This window comes from Anastrepha obliqua, chromosome 3 (genome assembly GCF_027943255.1).
Source record: "Anastrepha obliqua isolate idAnaObli1 chromosome 3, idAnaObli1_1.0, whole genome shotgun sequence".
Taxonomy (NCBI): Eukaryota; Metazoa; Arthropoda; class Insecta; order Diptera; family Tephritidae; genus Anastrepha; species Anastrepha obliqua.
Window position 1 is genome coordinate 74,664,390 of NC_072894.1, and position 25,732 is coordinate 74,690,121.

At 37.2% G+C, this 25,732-nt stretch overlaps 2 protein-coding genes across 2 annotated transcripts in view; one reads left to right on the forward strand and one right to left on the reverse strand.

Annotated features, from left to right (window-relative positions):
- LOC129242997 (uncharacterized) overlaps nt 1–25,732 on the reverse strand; it is a 153,585-nt gene that overhangs the window by 87,232 nt on the left and 40,621 nt on the right. The window lies entirely within an intron of this gene.
- LOC129242995 (transcription factor mef2A) overlaps nt 23,392–25,732 on the forward strand; it is a 48,472-nt gene continuing 46,131 nt past the window's right edge. The window contains exon 1 of the mRNA XM_054879999.1: nt 23,392–24,022. The gene's annotated coding sequence lies outside the window, so the exon portion shown is untranslated. The remainder of the gene's footprint in view (nt 24,023–25,732) is intronic.

The window sequence follows — 25,732 nt, forward strand, 5'->3', positions numbered from 1 at the left end:
GAATTTTTGGTCCTTAGTTAACTTGTGCGAAATGAAACGAGACAGACCTTTCGTAAGCCCAAATGATCAGTTAAAATGCGATAAATCGATGTTTTGGAGATATTTGACTGTGATTCCATTAATTTCAACTATGATTTCGGTTCATTTTTCATAAATTTACGAACAATTTCGATGGAATTCTCGCAACCATCTTTGAAACGTGTAAACTACTCAGGAACTCTGGCGCGAAATAGACAATCATGGCCATAAACTTTTTTCACCAATTGAAATATTTCGGTAAACGTTTTATCGACTTTAAAACAAAATTTGTTCGAAACTCATTTTTGTACCGATGCCAGAAACATACTGACACTTTAGACGCAATAGCTTCGCTTTCACTAAACCTAATGTCACCAAGCTTTCTCTGGAAGTCAGCTAGCAATGTAACTCCAACCCACAAACTCCAGTCTCCAAACTTGTTTATTCTGGACTTCACCTTGTATATTGCCATTGTACTAACAATCTAAATAGTTTCCAATTTAATTTCGTAACTTAAAGCTTTTATTTACTACTTTCTTGATTTTGAAAAATTTTTTTAAATTTAAGAACTGGAAGAGAGACTTGAATAGGGTCCTATTTCCTGCAAAGCCAGCAGCAGTTGATCGGTCTCACCTGTTAGTGATGGTAAACTTTCTTGTTCAATTAAAAAACTACTTCAGTGCCAGTGTAGGCAAATGAGCTGCTCTGGAGGACCTTTAAGTGTTTACCACCACCAGCTCGAATGTTTACCACCATCAGACCAATAACTGGAATGAGCCAATTATATAAAACAAGCGCGTGAATTGAAAAACCTTTGGCGAAGAACTTAAAGAAGAAAAAAGGGTTCTAACTGAAGACATTCTGGCTCCATAATGCGTTGGTACATCCACCGGCAGCTGGTTTTCTCTATTTTGTCATGTTATATCATAGCAGAAATTTATAAATATATATATAAGATGTGTGGTCGCTGCTTGTCGAGCTAATAACACTACAAGTATTTAATAAAATGCTCTCCTATACGAGTATTTTCATACGTGAGACTAAAAGTCGGTATGTCAGTGATGCGATCCAAAAACGCGGTCGATAGCAAATCTCACACATGAGAAACCCGACGTGCGTCCCATACTAGAGCGCAGTTGAGGTAAGTCTGCAGTTTAAGTTTTTCATGAGCTCCTTTTCAGGACCTCTTAGTTTTTTTAGGATATAGGATTTAATAAATTATTACCAACATTTAAAAGTATATTAAATATTAACACTTGGATATAAAATTTAACAAGAAAATTGAAGAAAACTTTCGTTATATTTTTTAGAAATAAAGAACAGATGTTATTTGTCATTCATAGACACAATTGTTCCATTAAAATCTCTACTGTTACTGACAATCCCAACCGCAAATGCAGTACAGATTGTTTTAAAATTGAGACAGTGAATTTAGGTGCTTTGGGTAATATTTTGATTGACTGCAATTTGAGCTCGTCCCAGCCTATTCTGTCCTTAAAGCCTCTACATCAGAGGTTGGCTTAATCGTGCGCGCAGTCGTTGTTCTGACACCAACGAAGCAACATAAGCAGCGGCTTAGCTGATAATTTTCTTATGCTACAGTAGATATACTTGGATTAAGTACACCATAAATAATATGGAGAAATTCAATTACTTAATTTTTTATTGAAGTTTGTTAGAGTATCGTCGTTTTTTATTTTATTATACAAATATATAAATTATAATACGATACACATAAATTATATATCACAATGGAGAAAACCCGTATTAGTTTTTCATTGTAGGCACATTTGGTTATTCAAACTTTACTGAATTTTTCTGGGCTCATCATTCCATCGGAATTTTTATTTATTTTCGTCGGGCAGACTAGCAAGTACAGCACTCAGACACAATTAAGTTCATTGTACTGCACTCGGATTCCCATTTTCTTCTGCGCTTCTTAACACATCAGTGCCAAAGACCTCAAGCCAGACGCACAGAAAGTGGCCCGCCGCCTCATGCTCCTCGCCACATGCTGGGCGCTGTCTGAGATGCCTACCTCTCCCATGTACTTTGGCCATAGAAAGTGGTTCGTCATCAGTCCAACCAGCCTCCTACAGTCCCCTCTGCTTATTGACAGGAGGAACTGCGACAGTCGGCGGGAAATTACAGGTAACATCAGTTTTGTCCATCTGCAGCCTTTCTCAGTCTGCCAAGCACGCTTATGGGGTAGAGTAATCCGTTTACTAACCGTAGCTTTGATGGCTGCAGAAGGAAGTGGCCGAATAAGATCCGGGCCAAGGAGTCAGATATCTCGTTACCCACCTGTCTCGGGACCCATGTTAGCATCAGGTTATTATATCTACCAATATATTTCAGCCCTGATTTACAGGAATCGACTACGCTTGAAGTGGTTGGGGGGCTATCTAAGGGGCCATCTGTTTTCCACAACAAAGCTCAGCATACACCTCCGCTTGAAACACACCGCATGTATGCATTCCAAGAACAAAGTGCAGCTTTGTCCCGCTGGATTCCACGTAGCCCCAGAGCCGGAGCTGTGCTCGGTTCTGGAGCCATCCGTGAAAATGCGAGAACAATGTTTGCCGGGCTCATTTTCTGAGTTTGCCCACAGTTGACCCTCTGGCAGCACCACACTGTTTCCCTTGTCAAGCACGACTATGGATGGCATGGAGTCAAGGGGCATGGCAAGGATAGTTGGATCGAAGTTCATGCCTACTCTGTTTCCCCAGCCGGACAGGAGTCGTGCCAATTCCCATTGTGTTTCAGCCTACAGATGGCCTTCAAGGCCTCTCCTTGGATGAAAACATCAAGTAATGGTATATTAATCAGAGCATCTAATGCCGGGCCGGAAGTAGTCTGAAAAGCTCCGCCACAACATAGTGCGTTGTAGTCTCGATAAAGTCCTCCTGATTCCCACGAGAGGGAGTCCACTCATCCAGACCACTGATGCTCAGGTAATAATAGGTCTGCTGGTGAAGAGGACAATGCCAGTCTTGGCATTGTCCGCATATGCTTGTGTGTAGACTCCAACACCATTTAAGGGGGTGAGTAGAGGGTCAATCACCATGCACCAGAGCTATTGAGATAGCACACCGCCTTGGGGGCAATCTATATTAACCTCGGATGACACCAGCAGATCTTCCTCTGCTCGCACCGAGACGATTCTTTGAGCCAGCATGGAATGAATCCAATTCACTAGCATCCGGTCTAAGCCATGCCTACTAGCAGAGCTGCAATTACTGTATGTCTAAAAAGATGCCCACAGCGTAGTCCCTCCTGTAACGAACCAAAATTAAGAAACACATATTTCTAATAGCGATCGCCCCTCGGCAGGCAATGGCAAACCTCAGAGTGTATTTCTGCCATGAAAAAGCTCCTCAAAAAATATATCTGCCGTTCAGAATCGGCTTAAAACTTTAGGTCCCTCCATTTATGGAATAACATCAAGACGCACACCACATATTTTTTTCATGAGTTGGCAGCACTGTTAATTACATCTGGACCAACTTTCATGTGAATGTTATTATTAGTAATATATTTACGCTTGTGTTTACCAAACGACCGAGAGTGCATTTTTCGATTTCTACAATGTCTGATTTGATTGAGCAGAGAAGTGCCACCAAATTTTGTTTGCGGAATGAAATTTCGGCTGCGGAAACGTTTAGCATGTTGCAGAAGGCAATTGGTGATTCGAACATGTAGCAGAAAATTTTTTATAAGTGGTACAAAGACTTCAAAGAGGGTCGAGAACGTGTTGATGACTTGGAGCGCTCCGGACGACCATCGACGTCAAAAGATGACCAACACGTCAATAAAGTGAAGGAGTTAGTGCTCGAAAATAGTCGGTTGACTGTTAAAGACCTTACTGATATGATCGGAATATTAGAAGGATCTGTGAAAACCATTTTGAAAGACCATTTGAGCCTAGGAAAAGTCAAATCTCGTTTGGCACCGAAAACTCTCAATTTCTTGGAAAAAGTCATCGCGTTGATGTGTGTGAAACAATGCTTTCAGACTATCAGGACAAGCTCAAATGCATCATTACGGGAGATGAGACTTGGATTTATGCTTACGACCCTGAAACAACCGACCAATCAAGCGAATATCGTGCTAAAGGCGAGGCCAGACCGAAAAGAGCACGTCAAAATCGTTCAAAAATAAAGGTCATGATGACAGTTTTTTTCGATTTTCGTGGTGTGGTGCACTATGAATTCCTTCCACCTGGTCAAACTGTTAATAAGGAATATTATTTGAGCGTTATGCGTCGTTTATGTGAAGCAATTCGTCTAAAAAGACCAGAATTATGGGCCAACAACTCTTGGTTTTTGCATCACGATAATGCACCGTCTCACACTGCACTCGTTCTTCGTGACCATTTCGCCAAAAATTCCACGCATATCGTTCCGCAACCACCGTATTCGCCTGATTTGGCTCCGTGTGACTTCTGGCTATTCCCAAAACTCAATAGACCACTCCGGGGAACGCGTTTCGAGTCGATTAAGAAGATAAAAGCTGAATCGAAGAAGGTGCTGATGGCTATACCGGAAATGGACTATTTGGCATGTTTCGGGGATTGGAAAAATCGATGGCATAAGTGTATTTCATCGAGAGGGGACTATTTTGAAGGGGATGAAATTGATTTACAAGAATAAATAAAGATTTTTTTATTTTACAACCAAATTCACCTTACTTTTTGCCCACCGTACGTATATGTACTTAATAATTGAATAATTTTGCTACAACCAGTCATTTGATAAATTATTAGTCGATTTTTATTTGCTCCGTTGGCTACTTAAAATCGGCGATTAAACCTTTTTGGTCATGTTCGAATGGAATATTCTCCTTGGGGGTCAATCGATTTCTGCTTTCGCTTGAACCAATTTCCAAATCACTTTCGCCACTCGAAAACAGATAACGAATTGTTTAAAGCTGAAGCCAGCAACTTCTGCAGGCGTTTTGGATTCTTCAGGATTGTTCCGAGCCCAACAACAGGATCGACAGCCACGTCGGAACTCATTATACCTAAATTTCACGTGGGATAAGTGCGATACTTCAACGCCAAAAGTCGGAATAAGTTAATCAGTTCACTCCTAGTTCAATAATTTACGTCGAAAATCATAACAAATCATAGCACGAAAATTTTCACGAGTAAACTCCATCTTTTAGGCGAGTTGAATTTGTCAACTTATGAATAAAATTATTAATATGTGTAAACGAAAAACATATTTTGACACAATCTGGGATATAATAGGCATTTATACCGGAAGGTAATAAAGCTGATTGCGTAACATTTTGGTCGATTTTAGCTAAAATGATCTTCACTAGAATTTTTTTTTTTTTAATCCAGTGATAATCTGCAGATTAGAGATTTTACCTTGAAGAATTAAAAGTTCAAAGGACATTATCCACATGTTCTAAAAATGATAAATGTAAACAAATTCAAATATGTAATACTATTCGAAATTCGATTTCCAGTTTAAAATTTTATGCTGAAAAATTCAGATTTACTAGAACGAACTCTGGTATAAAAGCCTATCCTATTAGGAAGATGTGCTAAAAATGAACAAATTGTGTTTTGCCACTTATCCTGCCACTTATCCTGGTGAACAAATTTTATTAGACCCTTAAGCTGACTGGGCACCTCAAAATGGTAGTATCTTCCGTTTCAACTGTCACCCAAGCCTATACATATAAGCATGGGATGACTGCGCCATTGACTCACAACTCACACAAATATTTGTTTCATGCCTACTATAAGTTGCACAGACTTCTTTCAACACACGGATATGAACGTGCATGGCAATATATAGATATGTACGTACATATATAACATCGTCATAACGTCATGCGCATCCTTTTGAACTACATATTTTTATTTTCTTGAAACTTGTGCCAAAGCAACTCTTAGGAATTCTATGAATGTATGAGCGAACTGCGTTTATATTCGTAATTTAATGAATAAAGTAGTTATCGTATGCATGGCGAAACAAATTTCATGAATGTCAAGTTGCTATGCACTTCAGTGAAAGGCAGTAAAAAACGTACTTTATATATAATGGGCGCTTGCACCTTTTATTTCGTATTTAGCACGAGCTCTTCCTACCATTTGGGTTGTGCGTCTTGATGTTGTTCTATAAAAATGGGAGACCTACAGATTTACGCCAACTCCGAATGGCGTATTGTTTCGAATGAGGAGTTTTTTCATGCAGGTTTGCCATTGCCTGCCGAGGGGCAACAGAAAATGGAAAAATTTAACTGCAAGCAATTGAAACTGTAGCCAATGGAACAATTGAGCAATATGTCTAGGGGAAGTTGCAAAGTCATAAATATATACAGATAACACCGGGCGACAGTAAAAGTTGATCAGCAAAAATTTCATATGCACGTGAAACTACATGTTGCATTTAGTACTACTGCATACTCGGCTTTTCATTTTCTCATCAATTTAATTTTAATTTAATTTCAAAGTTTGAAAAGACTAAATATTCAATAAATAATTTAAAGCACTTATTCTCACTCTGCGATATTTAAATGCTTATCAAAGGAAAGTGCATATATCCAGCTAATAAACACTTTTTTTTTACTTTTTAACTTCGTTCCTGCTGTTGCTGCTTTATAAAAATGTAACGTAAAACGTAATAGTTGAGCTTTCGTCCTATGAAATAAGGTATTCACAATGGATGCTATAAAATATAAATTTGTCCTGGTTAAAAATAAATAATAATATCATCCAATAATTTTACAAAAATTTTACTCAACATGAACAAGCTCTAATAATTACAAAAAAGTCGTATCCAGAATTAACTTCGCCGAAGATAGTACCAGTCCAGAAAGTCTGAGTTTTTTACAGAGGGTTAGACTTGGGAAATTTTGAATAAATATAACTTCAAATATAATTTCTGTTCTCTTCTTCTTCTTAATTGGCGCGATAACCACTTACGCAATTTTGGCCGAGTTTAACAAAGCGCCGCCAGTCGTTTATTTCTCGTGCTAATCGGCGCCAATTGGACACACCAAGCAAAGCCAAGTCCTTCTCCACCTGATCCACATCTAAAACATTACAAGCATGTCTTCCATCTATCACAACACGATCGATTTGGTTTCGTGTTTTTCGATCAGAAGACAGCCACGTTGCTTGGTGAATTTTCTTATGCTGGAATCTGGTGCTGCAGACTACCATGTTTCGGGCCCCTGCGAAGTCGATCAGCCTCTGTCCGTTACCGGATGTTTCGTTGTGCAGGCTGAATTTTCCGACTGTGGGACCAAAAATTCCCTCCTTGCCTACCCTGGAGTTGAAATCGCCAAGCTCGAATTTTATGTCGTGACGGGGGCAGCGCTCATAGGAATGTTTCAGGTACTCATAGAAGGAAAATGTGGTCGCATCGTCCTCCTCTTCCAACAAATCCTTTCACCGAATTTGCGCTCCTTTACATGGCAGCTGTAGTAGACGTCGCAAGTTCCTATAGTTTTCTTGCCTTGCCCCGTGCCCCTTGAATGGCAGTGATGGATTTTTAAGTGGCGGGTCCCAAAACCAGAGCACAACCCGCTATCCTGGAATGCGTCGCCTTCTCACGTTAGCCCACTCTCGAAGGGGTATTCGGAAGCTACCCAGAGGATACTTGAGCTAATCCCGGGAGTTGTGAGCTGCTTGAACCATATGCAGAAGAATCGCCCTGGCCACTTCTAAGTGAATGGCGATCAGTAACTTTCCGCACTTGCGTGGACTTCTACATATGGAACCATCCTCCAATTCTGTTCTCAGACATCGATAACTGAATTTAAAGAGGAGAAGACACAAGAATACATATTTCTCAATGTTTTTTTACTAGGTAAAATCAATCTGATGATGTCATCTGACTAAAATATGGACCGAACAGACGATATGGATTTTTCGATCCAACACAAATCTTAGATGTTTCGTCTCTGATGGCAAACAACGCGCAATCACTAACTCGTCGAAAGCAACAAACTTCATGAATCCCTGTTATTTTTGAGGTACAGAAAATTGCTGTGAAGGAATGCGCAAGCAGCGAAAGAAGAATTGGATTGCGAAACTAATTTTCAGGCAAACTACTGTCGTTTGGGTATTTGTTTAGTGGCCAACGCCAACATACCTTGCTCTGATTTAACTTTCTGGAATAAAGTTTGCAGCGAAAGGACAACGTAAGGTTACAGTAAAGTTGAAGTAAAGCACATGCCTCTTATACCCAATGTACCAACAATGAAGGTAGCTGGACGACTACACATAGGTAGTACTCCGCTGGTCGCCATCTACAACGAGTGACTACTCTCTGAATGAAGTTCTCATGGTAAGTCCAAGTCCAACGATTCAATTAAAACTTGCAGAAACTTTCATTCGTTTTAGAGCATTAGCAGGGGGAATATGCAAACCACATTGCTTACGCATCAACCCACCAGATATCTACCTTCAGTGCAAACTTTGAAGAGAAAATCCGCTGGAAGATGTTAAAACCTACAAATTAGAAGCTTTCCCGTATGGCACCAGCCAGCGTCATGCCTAGCTTTAAAGCTATGTACCAGCTAGCCAAAGATGAAGCCGGTCGTACCCTTTTGCTGCTCAGATCGTTTTGCGAGATTTTTACGTCGATGTCACAAGATCAGCAATAGAAATAATGCGCCAAACTTCGCAGCTACTTGCCAAAGGTAGCTTTAAAATACGCAACGCTCTTAGTTTGAAATGGAACCCAGATCCAAATTTATTTTTCCTTGCATTTACTTCATTTCAGAAACCAATAAAAATAACGAAACGCTCTGCGTAATTTGTTATTCGACTTTTGTATGACCTTCTCGGCCTAATCGGATCATTCTCATTCTTCAGTGTTTGTAGATGGAATATCTTGACTGGGCTGAAAGTTCATCGATGTTCGATGAAACAAGTTGGAGGAATCTCTACAGGCATTTCGATACTATCAGTCATTCAGCATTTCCCCGTTTCATTGCTAATCGGAATGCATAATTGATACTGAAAGCTTTGGGCGGTCTCACTTTATCTGGTTGTGTTTACATATCAGAGCATATGTATGTACCTCACATGCTTTCATATCACACTCAGATTGGTTGAGCAAATCATGAGCAATTTACCAAGGCTAACTTGATTGCAACGTTGATAAAAACCAGAAACCTTAAGGAACTTTGAAAAGCAAGTTCAAGTCCAAAGAACTATGGTTCCTATTATAGTAAAAAAGTTTAAAATTTGATATTGTTCTTAAGATTAAATAACTGACTGTCGATAAACGTCAAAATAGATGTACGTTGACACTTACGTTTTCTGAATAATCAACGTAACAAGACATTTGTTTTTTGTTAATTTTTTTAACTTGACTTTCTCGTTTTAAGTGTCTGATAAAAGAAATAAAAATTTTAAATGTTGCCGAGCAGATAATTTTATTGGCGTTCGAGTGAATCTATTTTCGTATAAATAAAATAAGTCGATAGCAAGACTCCTGTATAGTCCGTTGCAAAATTATGGAAGCACCACATATTGACAAGTTGTGATGATTACTAATTTTTTAATTTCGCTTATTTTTTGTAAGTTTTGTAAAACTTCGACAAGCTTTCATCAAAATTTCAAAATTTTTAATCAAAAATAAATAATATTTATTTTAACACAGTTTCATAGGTCATTAAATACGAGGGTCGTTTGAAAAATCGTGGAAATATAAAGACTATTTCATTTTTTTGGCGTTGTAGCACAACGTGCAGTGCGTGCAGTGAAATGGCTGAAAATTTTCGTTGATTTTTGAAAATTTATTCCGATCATGAATGCGTTTTTTTTTCGTAATTGTAAATACGCACAAGTAAAGCGCGTCTTAACAATCTATATTACATATTTGTTTTTGCATTATTTTAATATTCGAACAAAAATGCAATAGAAGCTGGCAAAATAAATTAGTAGAAGTTTTTACTCACAGCAGAGTAATTTTTAGAATTGGATTTTAGGAATTTTGTCCAGTAATAAAGCGACTCCAGGTCAAGTGATTCTAGCGTTTTGGATATTGTTGTAAATATTTCTGAAAACTGGTTTAACCTCAAACCTATAAGTTGAGTATAGAAGTAATAAGAAGTAAACTGGAAAAATTAAAGCAAAAAATTACAATTTCAAGATTTATCCAGTGGGACAGAATTTTTTAAAGTGCACTTCTTCTGCTCTTTTCAAAATTTAAATTTTTTTTTAATTTTTTAGAATAAAACATATTTTTTTAACAATTTTTTAGAAAAAAATGAAGGAAAAATAATGAATTTTTTTCCTTAAAATTTTTTTGGGCAAAATTTTTTTTGTTATATTATTTTTTTAAAACAACATTTTTTTTTTATGAATAGATGAGAGTATGCTTAGTTATCCGGATAGTTTACTCGTATACTACGTCCGTTTGCAAATCGATCGATGTGACGCTACTTACTTTAGAAAGCCGATATACTCAATATTGAAATTTGTTTTCTCAATTAAAATGGAAAGTTAATCGCTGCAAGTATCAGTGGACGAGTAAACTGTCAGAAGGCAAAGCAAAGGGGGCAAAGTATTTCAAGCCACGTTCAAGCCTACTAATATGGCACGCATAAGGCGGGTAGGTAGGTAGAAGCGGCAGCTGATACTAAACTAACTCACTTAGACCATTACTGGTCCATTTTGATACCACAGGAGCAATTTATCTGCTACTCTTAGTTAAACCCTTTTGATTTAAGTGCAAACCCATTGACCTGACTGACACTTATATCCCTAAAATCATCAGAATCATTTAAGAACCATAATAAAAAAAATTATATATTAAATAAAAATGAAAATAAATAGTAAACTGTATTACAGTTACATATTACTTATCCCTTCAAACATTCAAATTAATCAATATTTAAATTTATAAAAGAAAAGAAAATATTATTGGGTATGGGAATAAGTTTCCGCCCTCGTAAAAAAGGTGTCGCTGCTGACTATTTTTGTGTTCGCTCTAGTAATATAGTATACTCATATAACAACAGTGCAAGAGCCCTGGGTCTTTAGAGGCCGCATCTCGAGTAGACCTAGGACCGGTCTTATAATAACATCCCATCTCACTGTGACGAGTCTTGAGCAATTCTGTTGTCAGGACCTGGTAGCTGCTGAGGTGTGTTATAAGGGTAGAAGCGGATGGCTGAAGTTTGTGATTGTATCTGCTTATTTTCCTTACGATGCCCTGAACGTGCAATGAGCGGCGCTCTCGGCTATTCGAGTTTATCGCTTCCTCTTGCCTAAACATACACAACAAGGGCAGACAGCCCACGTTTGTTATTGCTATAAGGCAGGAGGTGATTGATCTCACCTTATCAAATTCAAAATTTGAGTGGTCAATCAGGAACTGGAGAGTCCTTGCCGAAGATTCGTGCTAGGACCACAGGTATATTGAGTTTCAGTGTGGCGAGGAGACACAAATGCCATTGCCCTCCAGAAACCCCAGGAAAACAGACTGGCAGAAGTTTAGGGAGGCGTTGCGGGGCTTTGACGTGACGCCACCAAAACTTCCGAAAGAACAGGGGTGGCAGTTGAGAAACTCAGCGCTACCTTAGTTGAATGTTTTCAGTCAGCCTATCCTATTCGACCTCTCCCTGATCGGACTCCCGTTGATGTTACCCGTCATGTCCGATCGACTGTCGCAAATCTTCCTGTCATTAAGCAGGAGGGAGTGTAGACAGCTGGTTGGAGAGATGACGGGCCATTTTCTGTGGGCGAAGCAAATATAAAGGCTGGGCAACTCAGACAGTGTACTCTGCCCAACTTGTGAAGAGGAGGATGAGACGGCGGACCACTTCCTGTGCGTCGGCCCCGCCTTCGCTCGAATCAGGTTTGAGGTCTTTGGCACTGATGTGCTGAGAAGGGATCTCCTTGGTTCCTTGGCACCACAGGATCTACTCAGATTTCTTCAGAGATCGCGTAGATTTAAAGAAAATTAAAAGGGAATCCAAGTGTAGTACAACGGACTTAATAAATGTCTGAGTGCTGCTCTTGCTAGTTGCCCCGACAAAAAATATATATGTGCACATAAAATAAAAACGAAAATAAAAAGTAAACCGTTTTACGGTTCAAATATTGAAATTAATCAATTTTTAAATTTATAAAAGAAAAGAAAATACCTTATTGGGTAAGGGAATAAGTTTCCGCCCTCGTAAAAAAGGTGTCTCTGTTGATCCTATTTCTGTGTACACTCTAGTAATATACTGATGATTTGAAGGTGCATATGAGAGGTCTCGATCGCATTAGTTGACATTCGTTTAAAGCATAAGGATCCTTTTTTATCTGAAGTCAAAAATGTCTACGTTCGTCCCGAAAAAAATGGCATTTGTGGGAAGTCATGCTTCACTATTACCTTTTAAAGAAAAGTGCAGCTGAAACGTGTCATATATTGATCAATATTTACGGTAATATCGCTCCATCAAATACAACTTGTGAAGAATGGTTTCGACGCTTCCAAAGGTTCAATTTAGACGAGAGTGATAAATATCGCAAAGGGGAACTGAAAATTTTCAAAGATACTCAACTACAACAATTATTGGATGAAAACGCATGTCGAAGTCTCGATGATATGCCTAAATAGCTGGATATTGATAGATCAACCGTCGGTGAACGTTTGCACGCGATGGGAGTGGTACAGAAAGCAGGTAACTGGGTGCCGCATCAATTCAAGGAGAGGGATAACGAAAGACGTTTGGCGACATGTGAGATGCTTCTTGAACGGCAGAAAAGAAAAGGTGGTCTGCATTTCATCGTCGCTGACGATGAAAAAAGGATGTACAATGACAGCACTAAGCATCGAAAAAAATGTTCATGCTCTAAAGGTTAAGTTGTTCATCTGGTGGGATTAGAAACGTGTTATCTGTTATGAACTCAAAACTCAAAAATAAAAAAGTTACAGATTCTTGGTCTGTAAGTTCCTTACATTTTTCGTAATGTGGTGTGGCGCATTTTATAAAGACAAAAAAAATCTCTTGTATTCTGCAAAAATTTTGAATGAAATTTTCAATGGAATTGGGCGAGTGTTTAAAAATTTTGCGCAAAGTTAGAAACTTGGATTTATGTGGGTTCTGTTACGCAATTAAATATATTATTGCAAAAAAAATTAGAAAAGATTTATAGACAAAACTTATCATATATAGACAAAACTTATCAATGTGTGGTGGTCTTATAATTATGTCGCTTACTATGTGGTATCTACCTATAATATAAAAATGAATCGGAAAATGTGCTGGTAGGCGCATAACTCAACAACGCATTGACCAATCTTAACAATTATTTTTTTTAAATGTTCCTTGAAGTCCAAGGATGATTTTTACGGCGAGAAAAATTCAAATAATTTCCGGGAAAACCCTAAAACAGCGCTTTTCTTTTTCTCATACAAATATTTTCTAACTAAATGTAGAGTCGTGTGTGTGCATGTTCGCGTTGGAGGATCTAATGCGTTCACACAAAAGTGATAATATCGTGAACCCGACCAAATTGAAAAGCCAAAAAATGTAAGAGCTATAGATTTGATTGGCCTCGGAATATTCTTTTCTTTAATTTAGTTTCAGAACGCGACATAAATTACATCAGTTTTCCCGTCGTTGCACCTGTCAAAAAAACCGCGTTAAAAAGCGTTTATTATCTTTAATAATTAATTTTGATTGTTTTATGGTAGTTGCTCGGTGTGACGGGTTCAAAAAATTAATTTTTTTTTACATTTTTCGGAAGAAAAACATCTTAAAAATATACTATAAAAATTTCAGACAGAAATTTTAATTATTTTTAAAGTTATAGCTAAAATAAGAGAGCGCGCCGTAGTGGGTATGTAGTCTGTTGTCGAAACTTTAAACGCGTTTTTCTCAAAACCATATTTTCGAAATTTCGGGGAATCACTGACTCAAAGCTATTCAACCGATTTGGCTAAAAATTTAACCCGTTATTCTAGACACACATATCTAGAACTCCGACCTTTAAAACATTTAATTTTTTTAAAATAAACTATTTAATTTAAACGATTTATGAAGAAAAAAAAATGAGATTTTGAGAACTTTTTTCACAAGTCCGCCATTTTGTTTTCGTTTTTTTATTTTTATGTATATTTTAGGTTCGGAACCTAAAATAAAGTCCACAGAATAATAATCTCTTTTAATTTTTTATTTCAGATGACTTTCTGTGTGTTTCTCCGAACCAACTCATCTGTTTTTTAAGAACTCCACTTTGGCGTCAAAAATTTTAAACAATTAATATGAAATTAACTTTACAAAACTTTTTTTATATATTGTACTTCAAAACACCAATCAAAACATGTAAAAACTTTAAAACAATCGCATTTTATTTTCTTTTTAAAAAAGATTCATGAAAAAACGTCGAAATTTCGATCGTTACACCGGACTACTACCTTATATCGTGTTTTGTGCAAAGTGTTTTAATACCTGTGATTAATAATTATTGCATGCGACATAATTTAGGAAAGTACATTCGATATGCCTCCTATAAACCGAAGTAATGTAGGTAGAAGAACCCGAAATGCTACAAACCAAACTAATTACTGATATAATCATGCTGCGCAAGAACGTGACGACCGAAATGAACGTGAAAGAATTCATATATCATGAACGCGGGAAGCGAGATCGAGAGATTCCACTAATAATCGCGCAACTTTGAATCGTAGCTACCAATGTGTAACTATTGGATCTATGAACTTGGTTTGCTCTCATTGTAATGCATTGAAATGAAATGCAGCCAATGGCAACGTGAAATTGATACCATTGGGTCTACCACCAGAGCCATTGTACTCATTGCTTTCAGGAATAGGACCAGATTCCATACACTTTTTGTGAAAAATTTAACAATATAACAATTGCTTTCAAATGACGTCATTTGGGGCAACAAACATAGATCGGAGAAATTTCATGCCAACTTTTAAGGTATGTATTATAGCAGTTAATCATTATTATTTTAGTGAACAAAATTTCCTGCTAACTAAGTAAAGATAATGATACATCTTCACAACCTTCAGTTCCCTAATCCCCAAGAAATATATTACTTAGTCATAATATTATTTGGTGATTCAGTATTAGCAACACTTTTATTATTTTGAAACACAATATAATTATTTGATGATGGATATTAGTTACAACTAATTCTTACATATTGGCATACCTAAGCATTTCAATTATTATTTGGTGATTCAAATTAGGAGACAGATATACTTTTTAGTATATCCATCTGATAATCACAAAATTGTAATCAGAGCTGATAAAACACCTGTTGGCCAACATGCAAGACGTTTTAATGCACCAACTATTGATGAAGTTGTCATCGTTGTAGTTGGAGAAAACTTGCAATCCCGTGATATTGTTTTACATCGTCGGAATGATCAACCGGTTACTAACCCTATGTTAATATAATAATATAATATAATATAAATATAATATAATAATATATAAAAATATAATATAATAATAATAATAATAATAAAAAATAAATAATTAATTATTTCCATGTTTTGTCATTGAAGTGAGTGCCTTTATAAATATTTGTCACCTTAGGTTCGCACTATTCCTTTAGATTATCTTTCAATCAGGTTTGAACCTTAAGTTCCCCTCTTAGTTTGAAGCCCTCTGGCAGACATCGCAGTCGTCGTTTTTAGTGGGTCCCAAAAGGGTGGCCAAAGTTCATGGAAGCGAAGATACTTAGGTCACCTGAGCTGACTGAGCTTTTCTTTAATTCTCCCGAACAGAACCGTCATCATGATGATAGGGCGGTGTGTGAGGGTCAGCAGAGTAAAAACGTCTTAAGGTCAAAATATAAATTGCCACATTCAAAATCTATTTGACAGAACGAAGTCTGTCGGGTCCGCTAGTATGTATATAATGTCTACTTAAATGATATAAAGTTTGCCGCACTAAACGTAAAATTTCAGTGAAACCTGAACGAAAATGAGGTGCAAATAGTAGGTACAATTACTAATCTGAAAAGGTAACTGACCCAAAATTAATCATCCAATTTTGTATTTGAGTAACTTTTTTTCCAAAAAAATATGCTCAGTGATGCCTTATTTTGGCTTTTATGTGCTTCATCGCTTGTCTATTTGTATACTGCAGCTGTCTACTGCACAGGTATCAAATATGATTGATGTGCGCGGCCGTTTACAAAAACTATAAGCCTTCAGATAGGATGATTAATTTTGCGCCACCTTGTATAACTAGAACAACTTTTGTTACATCAATTCTCTTCAACCAATTACTATATCTATACATAAACATAGTAAAAAATATTAATTTTCTTAATTAACTATCCTTACCTGAGAGCAAAAATGTTGCCGTTTTTTAGTCAAATTCAAGAATTCCCCCAAAAATCCGATTGAAGTGCTGAAGTAAGAACTTTTAAGCCTTATAAGTATTTTTAGCCTCTAAAGTAGTTCTAAGAAAATGACAACAACTCAACTCACCTCTACAGAAATTTACAGACTGAATGGCCATTTCGCTTGCAGATCTAGCAAATACAATAGCAACAATACCAAAAACTGTATCATTGCGGCAAACTGTGGTTCTGCCGTTTCGCATAATTGGAGCAATCAGCACGTTGATAATAATGAAGCGGGTTGATAAGATGATATTGATGAGTACACAAAAACAAAATACATATACTATATGTATACACAGACGTATGTATGTATGTATGTGCCTGCCTGTACTTTTGTACAAATTAAAAAAAAGCAAACAGTTAGTGCGTAGAAAATGTCAATTAGTCGAAGAGTGTACTTTGGTAAGCTACGAGTTGACATGCATGTATGTATGTATACATTTGCATAAAAATCGATAATAATAACATTAAACACATTTTGTGTGGAAAGAATGCAACTCCAACAACTTTAGGTCTTGTTTCTTCTACAATTTTCTCCCGATGGTAATTTCTGCAGTTTGATTTGCTTCTAATCATTAGTTTGTTTATGCGAGATATATATATATATATATGTATATAATTAGTGCGTACACCCTTTTTGGGTGCTTGGCCGAGCTCCTCCTCCTATTTGTGCCGTGCGTCTTGATGTTGTTCCACAAATTGAGGGTGCTACAATGTAAACCGACTCCGAACGGCAGATATTTTTATGAGGAGCTTTTTCATGGAAGAATTTGCCATTGCCTGCCGAGGGGCGACCGCTATTAGAAAAATGTTGTTCTTAATTTTGGTGTTTCACCGACATTCGAACCTACGTTCTCTCTGTGAACTCCGAATGGTAGTCACGCACCAACCCATTCGGCTACGGCGGCCGCGAGATGCGAGATGCTTTATATGTATTTCGGCAGTACATTCCATTCTGATTTCATCATATGCCCTTGGCAGCAATTTCGATTTCTGACTTCATAGGAAGATAATATGAGTACTTGATTGGGCATGCAAACGTTTTCTTGCTAATTATTATTTTGTTAGGTTTTTACACTATTGCACATTTGTTCACACATCAGTTGTGTGTATCAAGAATGTACTCATTTAAACAAAAAATGCTCAGAGTGAGGAGAGAAGTCGAGTAAGCCATATATGTACGTTCTTCTCTCCGTCCATGCGTGATATGAAATGTTAAATATATTTGGAATAAAAGTAAAAACTTAAGGAAATTTAAGTTTTGAAAAAAAAATTATTTGAAAGATGCAGAGGAGGCCTTCCTCTTTTTCTGTTACCACCAGCTGGTACCGCTTCGAATACTTTCAGAGCCGGAGCGTATGTATCCATACGGACGGCATGACCCAGCCAACGTAACCGCTGGATCTTTATTCGCTGCGCTATGTCTATGACGTCGAAAAGCTCATACAGCTCGTTGTTACATCGCCAAAAATCTTCCGCATAATCTATCTCTCAAGCACTCCAAGCGGCGTTCCATCGAATGTTGTCATCGTTCACGCTTCTACGCCTTTCATTAGAACGGACATGATGAGAGTCTTGTAGAGTGTTAATTTTGTTCGTCGGCAGAGGACTTCTTCCTACTTAGTCCCAAGTAGCACTTTTTGGCAAGAAAGGGGACTGACATTGTTGTCGGTGTTAATACGGATTCCTGGATAAACAAGGTCTCTTATAACATCGAATTTTGATGCAGATTTTAGCAATTCAGCGTTCAGGGCGTATTAGTAATATTTAAACCATTTATACATAAGTACAATGTATACATACATACATACATACCCTATAAATAGAAGAATTAGAGATGCTGAAAAACTGAACGTTAGACTTTCGATTTATTTAAGGATAATTTTGTAAACATGGCGTATACGCAACATTTACCTACTCAGTTAATTCATTCTAAATTATTACGTATACTCCCTGTGGCACATATTTACTGTACTGAGCATACATACATTTTATAAACATAAGACCCCTTCAGTTATAATAATACGAAGTTTATTAAAAAAATAGCAGCCTCAAACTTTTCGATATGCTCGTACGTAATTTCTCTTCTCAATTTATTATTTTTTTGTTATGTTCGTACACATCTGCCCAACATATATTGATAGTGTCAGCCATTTACCACTTTTAGTACTTTTAGTTTGGTTTAACCAATTCAAAGGTGTTAGACGTTGTTGCTTCTGGCGTTTTCCTATTGTATTACTTAGATATGGAACCAATATAAAGCGCTAGCTCTCATGTCATTGCTAGTTCGTGGTTTTTGGGCACACAGACTGGCACTTTCTCCGTTCCCAAAACTGAAAAGGCTCACGAAAGCGCAGAGATTAGCTATCATTGGAAAGTTCATGGCCGCGCCAAGAGTATTATTTCTGTACAATTAATTTGAAGGGGTCAAAATAAAAATTTATTTTAATAATATATATATAAATATTTTTCGATGGGTAAACCGAAACCTCGTATAAGTTGAAGCAAATTCAAAATATTTGGAATTCATAATTGGGTTACATCTTTAACTAAAGTGTTCTATACCTAGAGATCGCAATGTTTGTGCCATACTGAAAATTATTATTTTCGTTCGTATTACCATTTGTAAGCGGATAATTCTTTAAAACGAGCAGCTTAAAATTGGATCCTTCCCTCAGTAGGATTTGCTCTAATACTAGCTGTCTTCTTCTCTCTGTTTATTCAAATTGCAAATCATATTTCTGGTGTTAGCATCAGCTGAAAGCGCCACATAGGGCTACCATATGTGATGAATGAGCGGCCTGCGGCATGCCAAAAGCAATCCATCTATTCCGATGATGTCGTAGAAAAAAGGCATAACAAATAGGCTATGAAGCGATGATGAAAAATCTTTATGCCCACTAGAGGGCGTAATTTTAAATACAGAGTTTTAACGAAGAAGAAAGATATGAATGTGGTTTTCTCCATTTTTTTTTTTTTTTTAAGTCAATCATATGGTTGCGGTACTCTCTATTCGTAAATGTATTCAGAGGGTATATGTTTATACTCTTAAAACGCTTTTAGTGCTAGAAGACACAGTGTAAATATCGAAGAATGGCAGAGCTAGGTAACTCAGTCTTGTATATATAAGTATATACCATTCAGTCTGCTATAAAAGCAAGACGGGGAAAAAGAAACGAATATACCTTCGTATTATCAGGCGTCTACTCTATTGATTCCATTTAAAAAAGGAAGGAGAAAATAAGATACACCCTGTGCTTGATAAAGAAAAATTTCCTTTGTGGCCTAGTAATACTAGTTCACAAATAGTTGGTTAGACTAGGCAACAAAATCAAGCAAAACAATCAACAAAAATTTTAATTCCTTATCGAACTGTCACAATTTTTGCTTATGTAGTTCGCTCTCCAAAGTAAGAAAATTTAAACAAAAAAATGTTTGCATATTTCTTGTTTTCTAAATTTTTTCCCATAATTTAAGCAGTTTAAGCCCCGCTAAACCAATTCCCATGCTTAGTTTATACAAAGTAAATACAAAGGATGGCATCAAAGAAAGAGATACGATTTTACAAAAAATAATGCCCGAGCACCGATAATTTTTTTGGTATCTAACATTCATACTACATATATGAACCAAATTATATATACATTAATTAACGAGATATATACGGTTATGGGAATAAGTTTTCGCCCTTTCTTAGCCAAAGTTACAAATTATTTAAGCAATTAGATAATTCGTGATATTATGTGAAGTATGTGCCATTGGAAGCTAAAACTTTACTCCATCTTTCAGACAGCATACGGATTCCTCTGACGAAAAATGCAAGTTCTTTTTGGTTTGATCCATTCATTGAGCCAATTTGCGATGCTCTCGTGAGAAGTGAATCGCTCTCCAATAATAGCTGACTGCATTGATAGGAACTGATGGTAATCCAAAGGTGCAATGTCTAGGGAATACGGCGGGTAGGGCAAGACTTTCTAATTCAGTCCCTCTAAATATTTCTGGTCTGGCGTTGTCATGCAGTAAAATCAGTTTATCATGCCTACCATCGCATTTCGGCCGCTTTTCTTTGAGAGATCAATTCAAACGCATTAGCTGCAGTCGGTAACGATCGCCAGTGATGTTTTCAGATGATTTAAAGAGTTCATAATAGATGACACCCTTCTGATCCCACCAGATGCGCAACATAACTTTTGAAGCATGAATATGTTTTTTCGCAGTCGATGGACCTGATTTACCTGGCAGGCTCCAACATTTTCGATGCCTATCATAATAGACCAGTTTTTCATCGCCAGTGATGATGCGATGCAGAAAAGCTTCTCTTTTGTGTCGTTCAAGAAGCATCTCACACCAAACGTATCTCGATATCCTTCTCCTTCTATTGAAGTGGCAACCAGTTACCTGCTTTCTGGACCAATCCCATCGCGCGCAAACCTTCACCGACGGTTGATCTATCAATATCCAACTATTTAGGCATATCCTCGAGACTTCGACATGCGTCTTTATCCAATAATTGTTATGCTTGAGTATCTTCGAATTTTTTCGGTGCCCCTTCGCTATTTTTGTTACTCACGTCGAAACTGCCACTTTGGAGCGTCGAAACCATTATTTACAAGTTGTATTTGATGGAGAGTGATTACCGTAAATATTGATCAATATACGACATGTTACAGCTGCACTTTTCTTTGAAACGTAATAGTGAAACATGACTTCCCGCAAATGCTCTTTTTTCGGTTCGCTTTCGGTTATGTAATTACCCACGTATGTACAGTTTGTCAAGGAATTCTTTCGACATCTACAAATCCAGCGAAATTCAGACATATTGCTAAAGAAAATATGTATTTTTAATGAATTTCTTTCACTCTTTGGTTTTATTTAACTAATACAAAAAACTAACAAGCGAACCGGGTGTAAGCGAAAATTATATATATATACAGATACATACGCATCTCTTTGATAAATACAAAGTTAATTGAAGATTCGTGCTGTTATTTTGATAAAAGATCAAAGGCTTTGTTGATTATGTGACACGTAGCGCCGTCTTGTTGAAAATAAACGTTGTCCATCCAATTCCGGCCATACAAAATTGTTAATCATCTCTCGATAGCGCAATCCATTCACCGTAACTGTTGCTCCAGCTTAATTTTCGAAAAGGTAAGGTCCAATGACTCCGCCGGACCATAAACCGCACCAAACAGTCACACGTTGAGGCTTTACAACAATAACTCTTGGATTTTCTGAGCCTCAGATCCGACAATTTTGCTTGTTGTCGAAGCCACCGAGGTGGAAATGGGCGTTCATCGTTCAAGATGATTTTTCGATGGAATTGCGGATCATTTTCATGCATTTCAACGACCCCATCAGCAAAGACACGACGTTATTGATGATCGTCCGGCTTGAGTTCTTGTGTTAACTGGACTTTATAAGCCTTAAGACCCAAATCTTTATGCAAAATACGATGTAATGATGTTTGTGGAATGCCTAATTCCAATCCTGGGTTTTCTTCAACACTTTCGGCTACAACAGCAATATTTTCCGCTGTTCTTGAGCGACGTGCACGGGCTTTATTCTTCACATCACTAACTTGTCCCAACAGCTCGAATTTTTCACCAATTTCTGTATTGCGGTCCGACAAGGTGCTTCACGATAACCCAAAAATGTTTGAGTTTTACGAACCGTCTCTGCCAAATTTTCACTATTTTTATAGAGAATTTTAATAATTTCAATGCCTTGTTTAAACGTGTATCGCACACCTGTTATTGGAAACCCCTTTATTATGATGGTTGTTTTTTCATACAAACTCGTACTTCGGGATTTCTGTACACAAAAATTTATTTTTGATTACTACTTTTTATTTAAAAGATCAGAAATTGGCGCTAAAAAACAACTTGTTTGTAATTCTTTAATATTTTAATTACATACAGTAATATTTCTATATGTAAGTCTCCACAGTCATATTTATAGACATTTATACATTTGTGTGGTGCATTAGTTCAGCAGAAATATCATTGGGAATACATAAAAAGGAAGTACACTTTTATATACAATTTTTTATTTTTTTTTTCCTTGTTCACTACTCTCTGAAACATAGAGCCGCGACAAGACTTGTTGTCTTGGGTTGGTTGCGTTAATCTATTTGATTTCTGACAGGGTGGGTGATTAGCCTGCCGCTATATGCAATATTAACATTAAATGTCAGTCGCTCAGCCTGATGATACAAACAACAACTCTCATTGCTGCAAATTTGTTTGCTTCTAAAAATTAATAGTCAGCCCAAACTAAATTAAGCTAAAATGTGCGCAGGTATATAAAGTTGGAGCTGTACCGAATTCATCCCTTCCTTTTTTACTTAATTAATCAACCTCACTTAAATTTTTAGTGTTAATAGTGTCAGTTTTAAATATTTTCGAAATCGGTTTACAAGATTTCTTAAAAAATATTATAGTAAACCGGTCTTATTCAAATTCTTCAACATATGGTTGACTAGTGCTGGAACGTAGAATAATAAAAAAAAAATTTTTTAATAGAGGTCGCCCATCAACAGGCAGTTGTAAACCTTGTCTTATAAAAAACATCTGCATTCCGAAAATTTGCGGATCCCTCCTTTTACAGTATTGTAATATTAAAACTCAAACCACAAATAGAGGAGAAGCTCTTGCAAGCATTTAACAGATAAGTACGCAGAATTATTTCACGTATTTACACATCCCCATTAATGTAAATGCACTTGGCACCGAACATATAAACCACAGCATTGCAATTAACCTGACAATACCTCCAAAGCTAAGACAACAACCATTTCCAAGCACAGCCAGCTTCACGGCCCACACACTTGAATAGGTAAACGGAAGCACATAACGGATTCACCACTGACAGCGCCGTTGTGGTTGGAGCACAAAACGTAGCGCCAATGATAAAGCAAATAATGTCGACTGTGTAGTATCATGTCGGCAATAGCGTTAACACTGAGCTGTCACTTTGACGCAGTGCTAGTTTAGTACCCCATCGAAAAACGAAGTGTTCTGTGAATTCCAAAGCATAAGCACACAAAAATACATAAGAAATAAAGAAAATACGACATAAGTAGCCAGATAAAAGCAAAAATGAAACGATGGAAAATAACGCAACAGCAGTTAGTTAAGAAATTCTAAAGAATTTCGACGTTCAACTAAGTGAATATGTAAATTTGAGAATCCAAAAAAAATATATAGTTCTGGCCAGGGAGCATTTAGAAGTGCCTACATAGGTAATTCGGTGAAAACGAAGTCGACCAAATAAGCAGTAGGAGAAAGACGAAGAAGAAAAAGAGACGAAGTGAAGTGAAGTAATGTCAGAAAAAAATGAAACTGCCAGTGAAAAGATTTCTTAAATTTCCTACTAATATTACCTGTTATACGCAACGACCAGAAAGCAGTTCTTGAGTGAAGAAAAATGCCACTCACGGTTAGTAGATATTTGTTTTGGGGGCTCGCAACAAAACAGCAACAACAAAAGCGAATAGCTACAGTGGTCGGTGAGGTAGAGAGAGGAGCGGATAAGTGAATAAGCTATAGCAGAAGCACATACGCAGTGCCAGAAGCAAAAAACGTAGGCAACCGTTTGCGCCGAGAAAAAGTGCCGTCAGCGACGCGCATACCTACATATAGAGAGGTGCATTTTTATATATACATAATATATGTACGTGTTTATGTGTGAGGAATGCAATAACAATTACATACACAGTCAACTATAATAATGCATAATTTAGCCAGCAAGTAGTTGCCACCAAATCAAGCATAAATTGTTGGCACAGGCCATAACCATCAGCAGCAGCAATAACCGCAAGCCAAAAACTCGACGGGGCGAAATCAGTCAACAACACCTAAGGCATGGTGTAGGTATGCGGTTGTATGTGTCATTATTCTCATGCGGACAGAAAAAACGGGGTCGGCCATTCCGTTTATCGCTTAGATGTGATATTGCTCAAATGCTCACCCAAAAGCTCGGTGGTTTGGTAGGTGTGTCGGTCGGTGTCTCGATGGCCTGTGTCAGTGGTGCCTGTGCCGCAGCGCTCTGTTATTTTTATAAATAACGAAAAAGCAATGCAACAACTATAAACGGAGTGTAATTTTTTGTTTGTTTGTTCTTTTTTTTTCGTTATTACGCCTCTATAGGCGCTTTAGCCGCCACTGTTGCTGCCAATAAGTTGCTGTATTTTTGTTGTAAATATTTAAGTGCAGAATTATAGCGCAACGCAATAAGCAGCGACCCACCATTGGCAAGTGAACAAACGAACGCACGAACGAACGAACGATGTTAATATAACCGGCGACGACTTCATCTGCATTTGCGACTGCGTCGGCATCGTCGTCGACGACGGCATACAAATTGTGTGCGATATGTAAAACAACGATTTTGTGAACAAAAAAAAACAAATCAAAACAAAAACAAATAATGCAGTGTCTTCTTCGGAGTGCTAGTCGAACGATGCAGTACGAACGAAGAAACGCATAGTTGTAGTTAGGTGCGTATTGAGCCGACGGCTGCGTCGTCATCAGCACTGTTGCAGAAGGAGGTCACAGGAGTCTTTAAACGCGAAAGTGCGAAATGAGATACTTTAAAATCATAATGAAATTAGAAATAAATTTAAAGTGAGGATAGAAATGCTATAACTGCAATGAATGATAATGCTGCGAACAAGTTCAAAGTAACGAAGAAAACCTGAGTACAACTACATACAATTGTAGCTTTTACAGGCAATCTGGTAAACAAAACAGTGAATGAGTAGTGAAACAAAAGAAGTAGAGAAGTACAGTGTGTGTGCACAGTGTGCAAAAACAAAGGCGAAACAATTGAAAAGTGAAAAAAAGTGTCAGATATAGATTCTAAGCTGTGAAAATACAGAGTTGTTCAAGGCAAATTTTTTGTTAGCAGTGTTTTGTTTTAACAACAGTCACAGTTCGAAGGCATCGCTTTTGACATATGTTTAATAAGAAATAAAATCTTGGTAATCAGCATATGAATATGTACGTACACGCGAGAATGTATAGAAATAATTAAAATCCACCAAGAAAATAATGAATCTGTGAAAACTACAAACGTAAAGTTTTAAATATATAGGTGAAGAGAAAAAACATGACAATTTTTTATTTCTAGGCTTTGTTGAATGGATGTATAAATACCGAAAAAATCGACGTGCAAAATAATTAATGGAAGAGTTTGAGATATTTGAAAAATTTGAAAAATTTGCAGTGCACTATCTTTTGATTGAAAATGCCGCAGCTATCAGTGAAAGTAATGAAGCAAAAATTCGCTTACCGTTAACAGATTGCGATATCGAGATATACATTTGTTGTTGATGGTATGTATTGGCGATAGGTA